This window comes from Oncorhynchus mykiss, chromosome 32, assembly GCF_013265735.2.
Source record: "Oncorhynchus mykiss isolate Arlee chromosome 32, USDA_OmykA_1.1, whole genome shotgun sequence".
Lineage (NCBI taxonomy): Eukaryota > Metazoa > Chordata > Actinopteri > Salmoniformes > Salmonidae > Oncorhynchus > Oncorhynchus mykiss.
In genome coordinates this window covers 28,607,651-28,627,506 of record NC_050572.1, presented here as the reverse complement: position 1 = coordinate 28,627,506, position 19,856 = coordinate 28,607,651, and the positions used below count along the sequence as shown (strand labels likewise).

At 44.1% G+C, this 19,856-nt stretch overlaps 1 protein-coding gene across 3 annotated transcripts in view; it reads left to right on the top strand.

Annotated features, from left to right (window-relative positions):
* The window catches only part of LOC110488218 (ras/Rap GTPase-activating protein SynGAP), a 110,447-nt gene that overhangs the window by 38,387 nt on the left and 52,204 nt on the right, over positions 1 to 19,856 (top strand). The window contains exon 1 of one of the 3 annotated variants that reach the window (XM_021560341.2): positions 17,632 to 19,760. The exons of the other annotated variants lie outside the window; for them this stretch is intronic. The gene's annotated coding sequence lies outside the window, so the exon portion shown is untranslated. Of the gene's footprint in view, positions 1 to 17,631; positions 19,761 to 19,856 lie in introns of those variants that run through there. 3 annotated transcript variants of the gene reach the window in all.

The window sequence follows — 19,856 nt, the reverse complement described above, 5'->3', positions numbered from 1 at the left end:
CATGGTGTGCTTGGACCATGTTAGTTTGTTGGTGGTGGACACCAAGGAACTTCAAGCTCTCAACCTGATACACTACAGCACCGTCGATGAGAATGGGGGAGTGCTCGGTCCTCCTTTTCCTGTAGTCCACAGTCATCTCCTTTGTCTTGATCACGTTGAGGGAGAGGTTGTTGTCCTGGCACCACACGGCCAGGTCTCTGACCTCCTCCCTATAGAGTGTCTCATCGTTGTCGGTGATCAGGCCTAAGCTAGAGATATCTGTTTGTTTTTTTGTATTGGATACAACTCAATCCCCCGCATCCACCGATGTTGCACTTCCGCATCTGCTGTGAAATGTGACAGAGCTAGAGTGGTGTTGTTCAGATCATGAGACATCCCAATACTCGGTCTTCTCAGAAAAACCATCTGTAGCGTCCGAACAAACTATTACTCCTCTGATGAGACTTTTCATGATCACGGTGTTCCCCGTTTTGCTGCACGACCCCCACAAGAGTCTTACAGCCAATCTGCTTACTTCTGTCTGCGTAATTCTGTCTGCTACTTCTGTAGCGTCTGAACAGTTTGGGCTACAAACTAATATCCCTCTGTGGAAAGGTGAGGCTCTCATGAACACGTACATGTCTGAATGTCCCCCGGTATCAGTTGAAAACGTTTACAGTATATACAGTGCTTTCGGGAAGTATTCAGATCCCTTCACTTTTTCCACATTACAGCCTTATTCAAAAATGTATTAAATGTGTTTTCCCCCTCAACAATTTTTAGAAATGTTTGCTTATGTATTTGGTTGAAGAGCCTTTGGCAGAGATTATAGCCTCAAGTCTTCTTGGGTAAGACTCTACAAGCTTGGCACTCCTGTATATGGGGAGTTTCTCCCATTAATATCTGCATATCCTCTCAAGCTCTGTCTACTTAGATGGGAAGCTTCACTGCACAGCTATTTTCTCTCCAGAGATGTTCGATCGGGTTCAAGTCCGGGCTCTGGCTGGGCCACTCAAGGACCTTCAGAGAATTTTCCTGAAGCCACTCATGCGTTGTCTTGGCTGTGTGCTTAGGGTCGTTGTCCTGTAGGAAGGTGAACCTTCGGCCCAGTGCTCTGGAGCAGGTTTTCATTAAGGATCTCTCTGTACTTTGCTTCGTTCATATTTCCCTCGTTCCTAACTAGTCTCCCAGTCCCTGTCACTGAAAAATCTCCTCACAGCATGATGCTGCCACCACCATGCTTCACTGTATGGATGTTGCCAGGTTTCTTCCAGAAGTGACACTTGGCATTCAGGCAAAAGAGTTCAATATTGGTTTCATCAGACCAGAGAAACTTGTTTCACATGGTCTGAGAGTCTTTAGGTGCCTTTTCACAAACTCCAAGCGGCCTGTCATGTGCCTTTTACTGAGGAGTGGCTTCCGTCTGGTCACTCTACCTTAAAGGCCTAATTGGTTGAGTGCTGCAGAGATGGTTGTCCTTCTGGAAGATTCTCCAATCTCCACAGAGAAGCTGAAGAGCGCTATCAGAGTGACCATTGGGTTCTTGGTCACCTCTCTGACAAAGGCCCCTTTCCCCTGACTGCTCAGTTTGGGCGGGAGGCCAGCTCTATTAAGAATCTTGGTGGTTCCAAACATCTTCCATTTAAGAATGATGAAGGCCACTGTGTTCTTGGGCACCTTCAATCAGGCAGAAATATGTTGATACCCTTCCCCAGATCTGTGCCTTGACACAATCCTTTCTCTGAGCTCTACAGATAATTCCTTCAATCTCGTGGCTTGGTTTTTTCTCTGACATGCACTGTCAACTGTGTATATAGACAGGTATGTGCCTTTCCAAATGATGTCTAATCAATTAAATTTACTACAGGTGGATTCCAATCAAGTTGTAAAAAGGATGATCAGTGGAAACAGGTGTCACGATTGTCGTATGGAGGAGACCAAAGCGCAGCGTGATGTGAATACATCTTTTTAATGAAAGACAAAAAAACACGAAGTACACTAAACAAACAAACAAACAAACAAAATAACAAGACGAACGTGACCGCTATCAAAACTGAGTGCAAACATGCAACATCACATAGACAATAACCCATGAAATACCCAAGAAGTTGGCTGCCTAAATATGGTTCCCAATCAGAGACAACGATAAACACCTGCCTCTAATGGAGAACCAATCTAGGCAACCATAGACCTACATAAACACCTAGATGGAAAACAACCCATAAATCTACAAAACCCCTAGACAGTAAAAAACCCTAGATGAGACAAAAACACACATACCACCCTCGTCACACCCTGACCTAACCAGAATATGTAAAGAAAACAAAGAATACTCAGGTCAGGGCGTGACAACAGGATGCACCTGATTTCAATTTCGAGTCTCATAGCAAAGGGTCTGAATAGTTATGTAAATAAGTTATTACTGTTTTTTACTTTGAATAAATTTGCAAACATTTCTGAAAACCTGTTTTCACTTTGTCATCATGGGGTATTGTGTGTACATTGAAATATTAAAAATATATATTTTAGAATAGGGCTGTAATGTAAGAAAATGTAGAAAAAGTCAAGGGGTCTGAATACTTTCCGAATGCAATGTAAACCGCTGTGAAATATATTTTCCATTAACAAAAATATTGTATTTTCAGCTGTTTGAAGCTGGTATGCAAAATCGAGAGTAAAAGACAAAAACAAAACTTCAAAACCGGAAGCATAGAAATAGCGCAAATAGAACAGGTCTACCGCTACTTAGACTTGCTTTCTATGAGAATGACAGATGTATAACTTGAATTTTGTAACTTCAAAAGTTACATATTGCAGCTTTAAGTACCAAATAAAGTAACAATATGAATAATTGAATCTTAAATCAGCCATGAATGCCCTGACAGGGGAAATAGAAGCTTGTTGTATTCCACAGGGTGGGGCAGTTTAAGCAAGATTTAAAAAGTCTAGAAATGTTTTAACAGTTTCATGTTGTCTATCTATGCTGTCTATCTATGGGTAACAGGGTTGATGAGTCATGCTTGACTCACACAGTTTTCCACCACAAAACACTAGAAAATGGCCAAAAATAGTAGAACCAGATCACCTGCTTTTACGCTATGATTTGACTATTAGATGTTCAATGTTTCTTTAAACAAATATACAAATAAATAAGGAGTAGTTTCACTATGTTAAAATGAGAGTTCAGTTCACATGAAAGAGCTGACCTTAAAATTAGGAAAACATATATAAATATATTTTACTTTGTCCATGTGGTCAATATTCATTGACTATAACAGACTTTTAAAATTCAATATTGCTTCACAATTTCTACTTAAGATATCAAATGGACCCAAAAGGCACGCATTTTATTGGAAGAACGACCCTGGTACATTTGTATATTCTGAATTAGAGATACACTGTATTTGTAGAAAACAAAGTATTCCGATTTATCTAGTACCCCATGGGATAGGCTGGTGGTGGTAATGTGCAATTATGAACATTAACCTTTTCTAATTCAACAGTATTTGTGAGTGGGTTTCACAGTGGGACTGCAATATGTAATCATGTAATTAATGATGGAGCGAATAAGTTATTTTCCCCCATCAACAATTAATGCTGGCTATTTTATTAGTGGTTCACAAATTGGTTCACAAATTCTTCACCTTTAAATGTCCTGTTATTCTATGTAGATGAAATGTTTTTGCTTGTCAGCTAAATGGGTTTGGTTAAAAACACAGCTTCTGAAATTATATTACACGATCTGAATCCAGAGTCCCAATACTCAGGGAAAAAGTCAAAAACAAACAAAGATGTGACATGGGAACCACGTCCATGCATCTTATTGCAACTTGACAACAGTCTGTCTCATTCTTACCCAACTTTAAACCAAAACGCAATTACATGGTTTAAAGTTTTGCTGATTTCACATTGAATTGATGTCCGCCAACAACAAACTAAACATTGGACGGAGGTCTGTGCCCAGTGGGAGAGCATTCAGTTCTGCCTTAAAAAATATTAAGAAGAGCCATGACAGAGTGACCAGGTGAATGTCATGACATGACAGAGTGACCAGGTGAATACAGGTGAAAGCTATGATCCCTTATTAATTCAACTGTCTCTTGTTAAATCCACTTCAATCAGTTTAGATGAAGGGGAGGGGACAGGTTAAAGAATGATTTTTAAGCCTTGAGACAATTGAGACATGGACTGTGTATGTGTGCCAGCCAGAGGGTGAATGGGCAAGACAAAAGATTTAAGTGTCTTTGAATGAGGTATAGTACAAGGTGTCAGGCGCACCGCTTTGTGTCAAGAACTGCAACGCTGCTGGGTTATACATGCTCAACAGTTTCCCGTTTGTATCAACACTTGTTAAGCACTTGTTGAGCATTTACAACTGATTAAATGTAGATTGTTTGTCACTGGCCTACACATTGTCAAATTCTTTACAAATGAATTACAAATCAAAAGCTGAAATGTCTTGAGTTAACCCTTTATGTTATGGCAATCCTTAATACTTTTTGGAGTACAAATGTGCTTAACAAGTCAAATCAAATCAAATTCAAATCAAAATCAAATTTATTTATATAGCCCTTCGTACATCAGCTGATATCTCAAAGTGCTGTACAGAAACCCAGCCTAAAACCCCAAACAGCAAGCAATGCAGGTGAAGAAGCACGGTGGCTAGGAAAAACTCCCTAGAAAGGCCAAAACCTAGGAAGAAACCTAGAGAGGAACCAGGCTATGTGGGGTGGCCAGTCCTCTTCTGGCTGTGCCGGGTGGAGATTATAACAAAACATGGTCAAGATGTTCAAATGTTCATAAATGACCAGCATGGTCGAATAATAATAAGGCAGAATAGTTGAAACTGGAGCAGCAGCACAGTCAGGTGGACTGGGGACAGCAAGGAGTCATCATGTCAGGTAGTCCTGGGGCATGGTCCTAGGGCTCAGGTCCTCCGAGAGAGAGAAAGAAAGAGAGAATTAGAGAGAGCATATGTGGGATGGCCAGTCCTCTTCTGGCTGTGCCGGGTGGAGATTATAACAGAACATGGCCAAGATGTTCAAATGTTCATAAATGATCAGCATGGTCGAATAATAATAAGGCAGAACAGTTGAAACTGGAGCAGCAGCACAGCCAGGTGGACTGGGGACAGCAAGGAGTCATCATGTCAGGTAGTCCTGGGGCATGGTCCTAGGGCTCAGGTCCTCCGAGAGAGAGAAAGAAAGAGAGAATTAGAGAGAGCATATGTGGGATGGCCAGTCCTCTTCTGGCTGTGCCGGGTGGAGATTATAACAGAACATGGCCAAGATGTTCAAATGTTCATAAATGATCAGCATGGTCGAATAATAATAAGGCAGAACAGTTGAAACTGGAGCAGCAGCACAGCCAGGTGGACTGGGGACAGCAAGGAGTCATCATGTCAGGTAGTCCTGGGGCATGGTCCTAGGGCTCAGGTCCTCCGAGAGAGAGAAAGAGAGAAGGAGAGAATTAGAGAACGCACACTTAGATTCACACAGGACACCGAATAGGACAGGAGAAGTACTCCAGATATAACAAACTGACCCTAGCCCCCCGACACATAAACTACTGCAGCATAAATACTGGAGGCTGAGACAGGAGGGGTCAGGAGACACTGTGGCCCACTCCGAGGACACCCCCGGACAGGGCCAAACAGGAAGGATATAACCCCACCCACTTTGCCAAAGCACAGCCCCCACACCACTAGAGGGATATCTTCAACCACCAACTTACCATCCTGAGACAAGGCTGAGTATAGCCCACAAAGACCTCCGCCACGGCACAACTTAAGGGGGGGGGGGAGCGCCAACCCAGACAGGATGACCACATCAGTGACTCAACCCACTCAGGTGACGCACCTCCTCCAGGGACGGCATGAGAGAGCCCCAGTAAAGCCAGTGACTCAGCCCCTGTAATAGGGTTAGAGGCAGAGAATCCCAGTGGAAAGAGGGGAACCGGCCAGGCAGAGACAGCAAGGGTGGTTCGTTGCTCCAGAGCCTTTCCGTTCAACCTCCCACTCCTGGGCCAGACTACACTCAATCATATGACCCACTGAAGAGATGAGTCTTCAGTAGAGACTTAAAGGTTGAGACCGAGTTTGCGTCTCTGACATGGGTAGGCAGACCGTTCCATAAAAATGGAGCTCTATAGGAGAAAGCCCTGAGTCTTAATAAGTTGCATGGATTCACTCTGTGTGCAATAATAGAGCGTAACATGACTTTTGAGTGACTACCTTATCTCTGTACACCACACATGCAATTATCTGTAAGGTCCCTCAGTCGAGCAGTGAATTTCAAACACAGATTCAACCACATAGACCAGGGAGGTTTTCCAATGTCTCGCATTGGCTGTGATAGGAGAAAACGGAGGATGGAACAACAACATTGTAGTTACTCCACAATACTAACCTAATTGACAGAGTGAAAACAAGGTAGCCTGTACATAATTAAAATATTCCAAAACATACTTGCTGTTTGCAACAAGGCACTAAAGTAATACTGCAAAAAAGTTGGCAAATCAATTAAATTTTTGTCCTGAATACAAAGTGTTATGTTTGTTTTGTGGCAAATCCAATGCAACATTACTGAGTACCACTCTCCATATATCAAGCATTCTGGTGGCTGCATCATGTTATGGGAATGCTTGCAATCATTTTTCTGACTTGGGAGTTTTTCAGGATAAAAAAATGTATGGAATGGAGCTAAGCACAGGCAAAATCCCTAGAGGAAAACCTGGTTCAGTCTGCTCTTCACCAGACACTGGGAGTTGAATTCAGAAGAACGCCATCACAAGTTTTACACATCAACAGTGTACCGTGATCGGTTTGAATCTGTACTTTAACAATATTATACAATGAATTGGACCCCATTTGTGGGGAAAAAAAGCAGCTCTTGTGCCAAACAAAGTATTACACTGCCCGTTTGAAACTAGATTGTATGAAATACATACAAATCAAAACTTAACTGTACATGAGTTCAAACATGCTCTCTGTCTCGTAATGCATGAATGCTTTTATACTTTTACACTGAAATCAAGTTTTGATGAAATAGGGTAATGCACGAAACAAATGTGAGTTTTTTTGTCTTGATTGACTTTTGTCTTAATCCACTGACAAGTGTCCTTGTGTCCCACTGAGCTTAGAAACTACCCAGAGCAGTCCTTGTTTTAGTAGCAATTACGTAATCAGGCACTTTGAATAGTCCAGGAGATGAGCACCGATAAGCCTTGATATGAAAATAGGCAATGCGTGTGTGTGTGTGTGGGTGTGCGCGAGACACATTTAAAATAATGAATTATAATATAGTGGGGAAAAGAGTTCAGTCGAAGAAAGTAAAATCATACTGCAACATCACCGAGGTCAGATCTCATCTCTCTCCTGATGGTAACCATAGTAATAACCAGACTGAAGTATGTTAAATAGTAATAGATTTTTCTATGACTCTTGTGGATGCTGTTAAAAATATTTGTTGGTCTGATGTGATTAATGAGGAGCATCCAGACACTGCACTTGATGAATTTATGTAATTGCTTCTTCCAATTATTGATAAACATGCACCTGTTAATTAAGAAACTGACTGTTAGAACTGTTAAGGCTCCATGGATTGATTAGGAATTGAAAAACTGTATGGTTGAAAGAGATGGGGCAAAAGGAGTGGCTAATAAGTCTGGCTGCACATCTGACTGGCTTACTTGCTGAAAATTGGGAAATTATGTGACTAAACTTAACAAAAAGAAGAAGAAACTGTATCATGAAGTCAAGATCAATGATAAAAAGATTGATGGAAAAAAACTTTGTAGTACTTTTAAATGAAATTATGGGCAGAAAGACAAATTCAACTCCATCTTTCGTCGAATCAGATGGCTTATTCATTATGAAACTATTTGATGTTGGCAATTATTGTAATTATTATTTCATTGGAAAAGTGGGCATACTTAGGCAGAAAATGTCAGCAACGAACAGTGAGCAATTATATTCATGCATAAAAAACTAATAATGAAAGAAAAGCATTGCAAGTTTGAATTTTGTAAAGTTAGTGTGGGAGAGGTGGGAAAATTATTGTTATCGATCAATCGATCACAAACTTCCTGGCATTGACAACTTAGATGGAAAGCTACTGAGGATGGTAGCTGACTCTATAGCCACTCCTATCTGTCATATCTTTAATCTGAGCATAGAGGAAAGTCTTTGTCCTCAGGACTGGAGGGAAGCCAAAGTAATTCCACTACCCAAGAGTGGTAAAGCGGCCTTTACTGGTTCTAACAGTAGACCTATAAGCTTGCTGCCAACTCTTAGCAAACTGTTGGAAAAAATTGTGTTTGACCAAATACAATGCTATTTCTCTGTGAACAAATTAACAACAGACTTTCAGCATGCTTATAGAGAAGGGCACTCAACATGTACTGCACTGACACACATGACTGATGATTGGTTGAAAGAAATTGATAATAAGAAGATTGTGGGAGCTGTACTGTTAGATTTCAGTGCAGTGTTTAATATTATTGACCATAACCTGTTGTTGAAGAATCATATGTGTTATGGCTTTTCAACCTGAGCTCTGAATCCACAATATGGCAATCTATCTAATAGAACTCAAAGGGTTTTCTTTAATATAAGCTTCTCTAATGTCAAACATGTAAAGCGTGGTCTACAGCAGGGCAGCTCTCTAGGCCCTCTACTCTTTTCTATTTTTACCAATGACCTGCCACTGGCATTAAACAAAGCATGTGTGTCCATGTATGCTGATGATTCAACCATATATGTCATGTTGTCTTGTCTCTGTCCTTTCCCTTCACCCTGTCTCCCTCTGCTGGTCGTTGTTATGTTACCTTTTCTCCCCCTCTTTTTCCCCAGCTGTGCCTTGTCTCCTCCTAATTACCCATTCACCCCGTTCCCCACCTGTTCCCTTTTTCCCTCTGATTAGGTCCCTATATCTCTCTCTGTTTCTGCTCCTGTCCTTGTCGGATTCTTGTTTGTTTGTTTGTGTTTCATGCCTGAGCCAGACTATCGTCATGTTTGCTGTAACCTTGTCCTGTCCTGTCGGAATCTGCCGGTCTATCTGAGCCTACCTATGTTTTGTTATTAAAGAAGCTCTGTTTAAGTTAGTTCGCTTTTGGGTCCTCATTCACTCACCATAACAGAAGAATCCGACCAAGAATGGACCCAGCGACTTCGGATCCTCTCCACTCAGCCGTCGAGATCCAGGGAGCGATGCTAGGCAGACACAAGCAGGAATTGTCTGCTGCTCGACATGCCGTTGAGACCCTGGCCACCCAAGTCTCCAACCTCACAGAACAGGTTCACCATCTCCGCCTCGATCCACCGGCCACTTCCAGGGCTTTCGAATCTCCGGAGCCCAGAATCAATAACCCGCCGTGTTACTCTGGGGAGCCCACTGAATGCCGCTCGTTCCTCACCCAGTGTGATATTGTGTTTTCTCTCCAGCCCAACACTTACTCCAGGAGCACTGCTCGTGTCGCCTACGTCATATCTCTCCTTATTGGACGGGCTCGTGAGTGGGGCACGGCAATCTGGGAGGCAAGGGCTGAGTGTACTAACCAGTATCAAGACTTTAAGGAGGAGATGATACGGGTTTTTGATCGATCTGTTTTTGGGGAGGAGGCTTCCAGGGCCCTGTCTTCCCTATGTCAAGGCAATCGATCCATAACAGACTACTCTATTGAGTTTCGCACTCTTGCTGTCTCCAGTGGCTGGAACGAGCCGGCCTTGCTCGCTCGTCTTCTGGAGGGTTTCCGCGCAGAGGTAAAGGATGAGATTCTCTCCCGGGAGGTTCCTTCCAGCGTGGATTCCTTGATTGAACTCGCTATTCGCATTGAGCGACGGGTTGATCTTCGTCACCGAGCTCGTGGAAAGGAGCTCGCGCTCTCCGTCGCCTCCCTCTCCGCATCACTACCATCTTCCTCTGCCGGCTCGGGTGCTGAGCCCATGCAGCTGGGAGGTATCCGCATCTCGACTGAGGAGAGGGAACGGAGAATCACCAACCGCCTCTGTCTCTATTGCGGTTCCGCTGGTCATTTTGTCACTTCATGTCCAGTAAAAGGCCAGAGCTCGTCAGTAAGCGGAGGGCTACTGGTGAGCGCTACTACTCCTGTCTCTCCTTCAAGATCCTGCACTACCTTGTCGGTCCATCTACGCTGGACCGGTTCGTCAGCTTCCTGCAGTGCCTTAATAGACTCTGGGGCGGAGGGCTGTTTTATGGACGAGACCTGGGCTCGGGAACATGACATTCCTCTCAGACAGTTAAAGGAGCCCACGGCCTTGTTCGCCCTGGATGGTAGTCCTCTCCCCAGGATTCAGCGTGAGACGCTACCTTTAACCCTCACTGTTTCTGGTAATCATAGTGAAACCATTTCTTTTTTAATTTTTCGTTCACCTTTTACACCTGTTGTTTTGGGCCATCCCTGGCTAGTTTGTCATAATCCTTCCATTAATTGGTCTAGTAATTCTATCCTCTCCTGGAACGTCTCTTGTCATGTGAAATGTTTAATGGCTGCTATCCCTCCTGTTTCCTCTGTCTCTTCTTCACAGGAGGAGCCTGGTGATTTGACAGGGGTGCCGGAGGAATATCACGATCTGCGCACGGTGTTCAGTCGGTCCAGGGCCACCTCTCTTCCTCCACACCGGTCGTATGATTGTAGTATTGATCTCCTTCCGGGAACCACCCCCCCCCGGGGTAGACTATACTCTCTGTCGGCTCCCGAACGTAAGGCTCTCGAAGATTATTTGTCTGTAGCTCTTGACGCCGGTACCATAGTCCCCTCCTCCTCTCCCGCCGGAGCGGGGTTTTTTTTTGTCAAGAAGAAGGACGGGTCTCTGCGCCCCTGCATAGATTATCGAGGGCTGAATGACATAACAGTGAAGAATCGTTATCCGCTTCCTCTTATGTCTTCAGCCTTCGAGATCCTGCAGGGAGCCAGGTTTTTCACTAAGTTGGACCTTCGTAACGCTTACCATCTCGTGCGCATCAGGGAGGGGGACGAGTGGAAGACGGCGTTTAACACTCCGTTAGGGCACTTTGAATACCGGGTTCTTCCTTTCGGCCTCGCTAACGCTCCAGCTGTCTTTCAGGCATTAGTCAATGATGTCCTGAGAGACATGCTGAACATCTTTGTTTTCGTTTACCTTGACGATATCCTGATTTTTTCACCGTCACTCCAGATTCATGTTCAGCACGTTCGACGTGTCCTCCAGCGCCTTTTAGAGAATTGTCTTTTTGTGAAGGCTGAGAAGTGCACTTTTCATGCCTCCTCCGTCACATTTCTCGGTTCTGTTATTTCCGCTGAAGGCATTAAGATGGATCCCGCTAAGGTCCAAGCTGTCATTGATTGGCCCGTCCCTAAGTCACGCGTCGAGCTGCAGCGCTTTCTCGGCTTCGCGAACTTCTATCGTCGTTTCATCCGTAATTTCGGTCAGGTGGCAGCTCCTCTCACAGCCCTTACTTCTGTCAAGACGTGCTTTAAGTGGTCCGTTTCCGCCCAGGGAGCTTTTGATCTCCTCAAGAATCGTTTTACATCCGCTCCTATCCTTGTTACACCTGACGTCTCTAGACAGTTCGTTGTCGAGGTTGACGCGTCAGAGGTGGGAGTGGGAGCCATCCTTTCTCAGCGCTCCCTCTCTGACGACAAGGTCCACCCATGCGCGTATTTTTCTCATCGCCTGTCGCCGTCGGAACGTAACTATGATGTGGGTAACCGCGAACTGCTCGCCATCCGGTTAGCCCTAGGCGAATGGCGACAGTGGTTGGAGGGGGCGACCGTTCCTTTTGTCGTTTGGACTGACCATAGGAACCTTGAGTACATCCGTTCTGCCAAACGACTTAATGCGCGTCAGGCGCGTTGGGCGCTGTTTTTCGCTCGTTTCGAGTTCGTGATTTCTTATCGTCCGGGCTCTAAGAACACCAAGCCTGATGCTTTGTCTCGTCTCTTCAGTTCTTCAGTAGCCTCCACTGACCCCGAGGGGATTCTCCCTGAGGGGCGTGTTGTCGGGTTGACTGTCTGGGGAATTGAGAGGCAGGTAAAGCAAGCACTCACTCAAACTCCGTCGCCGCGCGCTTGTCCTAGGAACCTTCTTTTCGTTCCCGTTCCTACTCGTCTGGCCGTTCTTCAGTGGGCTCACTCTGCCAAGTTAGCCGGCCACCCTGGCGTTCGGGGTACGCTTGCTTCCATTCGCCAGCGTTTCTGGTGGCCCACCCGGGAGCATGACACGCGTCGTTTCGTGGCTGCTTGTTCGGTCTGCGCGCAGACTAAGTCCGGTAACTCTCCTCCTGCCGGCCGTCTCAGGCCGCTTCCTATTCCCTCTCGACCGTGGTCTCACATCGCCTTAGATTTTGTCACCGGACTGCCTTCGTCAGCGGGGAAGACTGTTATTCTTACGGTTGTCGATAGGTTCTCTAAGGCGGCTCATTTCATTCCCCTTGCTAAGCTTCCTTCTGCTAAAGAGACGGCACAAATCATCATCGAGAATGTTTTCAGAATTCATGGCCTTCCGTCAGACGTCGTTTCGGACAGAGGTCCGCAATTCACGTCTCAATTTTGGAGGGAGTTTTGCCGTTTGATTGGGGCTTCCGTCAGTCTCTCTTCCGGCTTTCACCCCCAGTCTAACGGTCAAGCAGAACGGGCCAATCAGACTATTGGTCGCATCTTACGCAGTCTTTCTTTTCGCAACCCTGCGTCTTGGTCAGAACAGCTCCCCTGGGCAGAATACGCCCACAACTCGCTTCCTTCGTCTGCGACCGGGCTATCTCCTTTTCAGAGTAGCCTCGGGTACCAGCCTCCGTTGTTCTCATCTCAGTTCGCCGAGTCCAGCGTCCCCTCCGCTCAGGCTTTTGTCCAACGTTGCGAGCGCACCTGGAAGAGGGTCAGGTCTGCACTTTGCCGTTATAGGGCGCAGACTGTGAGAGCTGCTAATAAGCGTAGAACTAAGAGCCCTAGGTATTGTCGCGGTCAGAGAGTTTGGCTCTCCACTCAGAACCTTCCCCTTAAGACGGCTTCTCGCAAGTTGACCCCGCGGTTCATTGGTCCATTCCGTATCTCTCAGGTCATTAATCCTGTCGCAGTGCGACTTCTTCTTCCGCGATATCTTCGTCGCGTCCACCCTGTCTTCCATGTCTCCTGTGTTAAGCCCGTTCTTCGCGCCCCCGCTCGTCTTCCCCCCCCCCCCCCCCATCCTTGTCGAGGGCGCACCTATCTACAGGGTCCGTAAGATCTTGGACATGCGTCCTCGGGGCCGTGGTCATCAGTACCTAGTTGACTGGGAGGGGTACGGTCCTGAGGAGAGGAGTTGGGTTCCCTCTCGGGACGTGCTGGACCGTGCGCTGATTGATGATTTCCTCCGTGGCCGCCAGGTTTCCTCCTCGAGTGCGCCAGGAGGCGCTCGGTGAGTGGGGGGGTACTGTCATGTTGTCTTGTCTCTGTCCTTTCCCTTCACCCTGTCTCCCTCTGCTGGTCGTTGTTATGTTACCTTTTCTCCCCCTCTTTTTCCCCAGCTGTGCCTTGTCTCCTCCTAATTACCCATTCACCCCGTTCCCCACCTGTTCCCTTTTTCCCTCTGATTAGGTCCCTATATCTCTCTCTGTTTCTGCTCCTGTCCTTGTCGGATTCTTGTTTGTTTGTTTGTGTTTCATGCCTGAGCCAGACTATCGTCATGTTTGCTGTAACCTTGTCCTGTCCTGTCGGAATCTGCCGGTCTATCTGAGCCTACCTATGTTTTGTTATTAAAGAAGCTCTGTTTAAGTTAGTTCGCTTTTGGGTCCTCATTCACTCACCATAACAATATACGCATCAGCAACCACAGCTAATGAAGTCACTGAAACTCTTAACAAAGAGTTGTAGTCTGTTTTGGAATGGGTGGCCAGTAATAAACTGGTCCTGAACATCTCTAAAAATAAGAGCATTGTATTTGGTACAAATCATTCCTTAAGTTCTAGACTTCAGCTGAATCTGGTAATGAATGGTATGGCTGTTGAGGAGACTAAATTACTTGCCGTTACTTTAGACTGTAAACTATCATGGTCAAAACTTATACAGTGCCTTGCGAAAGTATTCGGCCCCCTTGAACTTTGCGACCTTTTGCCACATTTCAGGCTTCAAACATAAAGATATAAAACTGTATTTTTTGTGAAGAATCAACAACAAGTGGGACACAATCATGAAGTGGAACGACATTTATTGGATATTTCAAACTTTTTTAACAAATCAAAACTGAAAAATTGGGCGTGCAAAATTATTCAGCCCCTTTACTTTCAGCGCAGCAAACTCTCTCCAGAAGTTCAGTGAGGATCTCTGAATGATCCAATGTTGACCTAAATGACTAATGATGATAAATACAATCCACCTGTGTGTAATCAAGTCTCCGTATAAATGCACCTGCACTCAGAGGTCCGTTAAAAGCGCAGAGAGCATCATGAAGAACAAGGAACACACCAGGCAGGTCCGAGATACTGTTGTGAAGAAGTTTAAAGCCGGATTTGGATACAAAAATATTTCCCAAGCTTTAAACATCCCAAGGAGCACTGTGCAAGCGATAATATTGAAATGGAAGGAGTATCAGACCACTGCAAATCTACCAAGACCTGGCCGTCCCTCTAAACTTTCAGCTCATACAAGGAGAAGACTGATCAGAGATGCAGCCAAGAGGCCCATGATCACTCTGGATGAACTGCAGAGATCTACAGCTGAGGTGGGAGACTCTGTCCATAGGACAACAATCAGTCGTATATTGCACAAATCTGGCCTTTATGGAAGAGTGGCAAGAAGAAAGCCATTTCTTAAAGATATCCATAAAAAGTGTCGTTTAAAGTTTGCCACAAGCCACCTGGGAGACACACCAAACATGTGGAAGAAGGTGCTCTGGTCAGATGAAACCAAAATTGAACTTTTTGGCAACAATGCAAAACGTTAATTTTGGCGTAAAAGCAACACAGCTGAACACACCATCCCCACTGTCAAACATGGTGGTGGCAGCATCATGGTTTGGGCCTGCTTTTCTTCAGCAGGGACAGGGAAGATGGTTAAAATTGATGGGAAGATGGATGGAGCCAAATACAGGACCATTCTGGAAGAAAACCTGATGGAGTCTGCAAAAGACCTGAGACTGGGACGGAGATTTGTCTTCCAACAAGACAATGATCCAAAACATAAAGCAAAATCTACAATGGAATGGTTAAAAAATAAACATATCCAGGTGTTAGAATGGTCAAAGTCCAGACCTGAATCCAATCGAGAATCTGTGGAAAGAACTGAAAACTGCTGTTCACAAATGCTCTCCATCCAACCTCACTGAGCTCGAGCTGTTTTGCAAGGAGGAATGGGAAAAAATTTCAGTCTCTCGATGTGCAAAACTGATAGAGACATACCCCAAGCGACTTACAGCTGTAATCGCAGCAAAAGGTGGAGCTACAAAGTATTAACTTAACGGGGCTGAATCATTTTGCACGCCCAATTTTTCAGTTTTTGATTTGTTAAAAAAGTTTGAAATATCCAATAAATGTCGTTCCACTTCATGATTGTGTCCCACTTGTTGTTGATTCTTCACAAAAAAATACAGTTTTATATCTTTATGTTTGAAGCCTGAAATGTGGCAAAAGGGGGCCGAATACTTTCGCAAGGCACTGTAGATACAATGGTTGTAAAGATGGGAGAGGTCTGGCCGTAATAAAGAATGCTCAGCTTTTTTTGACACCACATTCCAAAATGCAAGTTCTGAGGCTAGTTTTCTCTAATCTTGATTATTGTCCAATCGTATGGTCCAGTGCTGCAAGGAAAGACCTGGGTTAAGCTGCAGCTGGCCCAAAACAGAGCGGCACGTTTTGCTCTTAATTGTAATCAGAGGGCTGATATAAATACTATGCATGCCAGTCTCTCTTGGCTAAGAGTTGAGGAAAGACTGACTGCATCACTTCTTCTTTTTATAAGAAACATTAATGTGTTGAAAATCCCAAATTGTTTACATAGTCAACAAACACACAGCTCGGACACACACACTTATCCCTCCAGACATGCCACCAGGGGTCTTTTCACAGTCCCCAAATCCAGAACAAGTTCAAGAAAGCGTGAAGAATTATATGGAGCCCTAATTGCATGGAACTTCCTTCCATCTCATATTGCTAAAATAAACAGCAAACCTGGTTTAAAAAAAAACAGATAATGTAACACCTCACAGCACAACGCCTCTCCCCAATTTTACCTAGATAGTTTGTGTGTATGCATTGATATGTAAGCTACGTGTGCGTTTTTAAAAAATGTATGTAGTTCTGTCTTTGAGCTGTTCTTTTCTATTGATGTTCTGCAATATGTCATTCTGTATTATGTTTCATGTTTTGTGTGGATCCCAGGAAGAGTAGCTGCTGCTTTTGCATCAGCTAATGGGGATCCTAATAAAATACCAAGGACCAAACTGTTCAGATGTATTTTTTTACACCAAGATCGCTCACTCTCTCCATTTTCCTCTATATTTTCCTCCTCTTCAAGTAAAAATCTCCTTTTGTGCTGCCTGCAGATAAAAGGGAAATAATCAATGGCATACAGTATGGTTGTCATGGAAACTGGGAATACTGATTTATCCCCCCATGGCTGGCTTGGTTGGATCCAGGAACCATGATTGGCTAGTACAGTCTCATCTTTAATAAACTGCTGTAGAACACAGAACAGGTGGTCAGAATACAAATGGTGTAGTTATGTGTTCATTCAAAGATGCATGGAATAAGAATCCTTCAGTTTAGTGAGTATTTTGTTTAACAAAATGCCATCTGCATCAGTGGTTGAATGAAGAGCTGTACATTTCGACTTACTCTACCCATTGTTGATAGAAATGTAAGGCACAGAGTTTGCTTTCAATTCATTCACCATTCCAACTCCATACTTCATCGTATCAGCCTTTAGGAAAATTCTATCTCTGAAAATGCTTAGCATTTATATTTTCATGGTATGGCACCATGTGGGGTGAAGTGCTGCTGCTACAGAGCTACTAGGTTCAGAGAGGTAACATTTGTGTGGCAGTGGTCTTCAATCCTGGTCCTTGAGACCCTCCAGCAACTGATCAAGCCTTTGATTGGTTAAATCAGGTTTGTTATTATTGGTCTTCAAAAAATGGCTGCAAATCCAGTTGATCTCCAGGCCTGGGGTTGAACAACACACGTCTGTGGGTAATAAAAAAAAGTACACATTCTGCAGCTGGAGGAGTGTCTTCTGAACAGATAGAGATTTCCTATGTATTCAGATATGATTTATCAACACTGTTAGTTGGTGTCCTAAGCTCAATGCAAATGTCAGTCTTCTTTAGAGGACGTAATACATATAAATGACTGAGGAGTAATAAAATAAGGTCAACTGACAGTATGCCATAGCTGCCAAACGATCACCGTATGTGGGTTCCCAGGGTCCCAGAAAGCTCCCAATGTTCCCAAATGTTGGGCACATGCACATAATTTGAAACATAATTGAATGCTTTAGTCTTGGGAGAGCTGTTTTACTCTACTAAAAATGAATGTGTAGTTGGTAGGCTGTTGTCTGGTTCGTTTGTGACCATTTAGGCTACCACCGTTTACCGTGCATCCTGTAAGCCTATAGCGCATTTGCGCCCATGCTTCCTACACACTTCCCCCTCCCTCGTAACCTCTTCTTGTTATGTTTCGTGTGTGTGCGCGCGCTACCGGTCGTCGTTGCAAGCGATAGAGGGAGAGAGAGCGCGCGCGGGAAAGAGAGAATATAATTGAGAAAAAACGATTTCACCAATCACCTGCGCCTCTTTCTGACAATTTGCATCTCAATCTTCTCGTTGCAAGTGACAGAGCTAGATGAAGCGCGAGAAAACAGATTGGCGACAATGTACACAACATAACCTATGCGGACACCATCGATCAATCCATCTCCTCCAAGCTACAAAAATAAAGTATGATGCAGCACCATGGAGAAATAGATTTGACGGAAGAACGGAGGGAGCATCAAAGCTGCAACTCCTTTGAATGAACCAGATCATTTGGAATGTGATGCACTTACATTTCGGTTTATTGGACTTCAGTGAGGGGGTGACAGACTACGGACGTGTCCTCAACTCTTCCCCGCTGCTATCAGCAAACAATGTGTAGCCTACGAATTGGAAAATATTCCATATTTTACGCATTTTCTGGATGTGGGGCATATACGCGCATTGGAAAGGTATAATACGTCTATAGGCTATATTTTCTTTATTGCTAGACTGACGTGGTGTGTAAACGCGCATAGCCTGAGCACGATGATGCATTCGTAGTCTAGTTGTTGGCATACACCCTACATTTCTACACACGTTTCTGCTTGTATGATAACTCTGGCCTTGTCATATCGATGAAAGTAGGGGTGATGTATGATACACATTTAATATTGACACATCGTTCTGTGAATTTCAATCATATGTGTGATGGCATGCAATAATCTTCAGTGTCTTTCACAGAAATACTGAATGCATTTGACAAACAATTGACAGGTGAACCTACCTGATCATTGATCATTAGATTGATAATTAGGCTATCAGAGAGTACAACTAGGCCTATGTTTAAATAGAACGCCAGTTATGGTATTAAAGAGTAATAGGCTGCAAACATAATCACAACAAAAAGATGAAAAAAATCAGCCTCAGAAGAGATTCTGTAGGTTACCGAGGAAACTGCAAAGGGATCGCATTTCAGCTTTGGGGTTGTAAGACAGTCGGAAGAGAAGGAGCCGGGGGAAAAGACCAAGGAGAGGCCGCGGCCAAGGAGCATTCTGTGGGACTGCACGACAAGGAGCTACCGCTGCCAGCACTGGAAAGCGTGGCTTGGGGTTGGTGGAAGAAAGAATCGAATAATCGTGAGACGTCATAACAATCATTAAAACAAAACACATCACGATATCTTTTGAATAATACCATATTTTGGATTTTTGTTAAGAGGTGTGTGGCAAGCAGCCATTTCTAAATTAACATATTTTAACAAAGGCTATTTATAATATGTATGTTGTATAACTAATATTTATCATTTAAAGACTGTGTGCAGGTATATTTGAATAATCCAGTCTCTGTAATAATCGATTTGTATTCTCAGTTGCACTGACGATATAGCATTGTAATAATGGGACGTTTAGAAATACATTACTACAGACACAAGCTAAATCCATGTCACAAACAACACAAACACACTTAAAACAGTATCCTGTTAGTGTTATTCTCTAACATCTGCACACTGATACGAACTGCCAGAAAGATGATCAGCCTTATGACTCCTTGTCCTCAACAACATGTTGGCAAAAGACATATGCTTTCTTCACAGAGAGCTATCAGAATTGATTCAAAGTATATTATCATAAATGCAATTGCACACACATCTACAGAAAAGGTGAACATTTTCAAATGCATACTAATTTGGCTTAAAACGATAAGATGCACACACTCCTTTTCCTGTCCAATGTGATGTGAAGAGTACCACTTTGGTAGTGATAAAGGAGTATGCATATCAGGCACCTTTAAGTGTCTCAAATGTGTTCACATAGATTGCTGTAAAGCACAAGCTATCTTAAAAAGGAGAGGACCCTATACCCTATTACTGGACGCATCTCAGCCCACACCCTCAACCTGTGTTGTGGACCAACAAAACCTGGAACCTCTTTAATATAGTCAACCTTAGCCGGAAGCGACCTGGAAAACTAACCCCCCTGCCTAAGCAACTTGGAAACCAACCTTAACTCTGCTGACTCCAACTCACCCAGTTATCGAGCTGCAGTACTTGGAAATCAACGACTCGCAACCTGACGTTTGGGTAAGGCCTGTAAATCTATCAGCGTCTTTGATAATTTTGTCTTTGTAATCCTCTCCAATGTTGAACGTCAGAAGTGTCATGTCCATTCTAACTGAG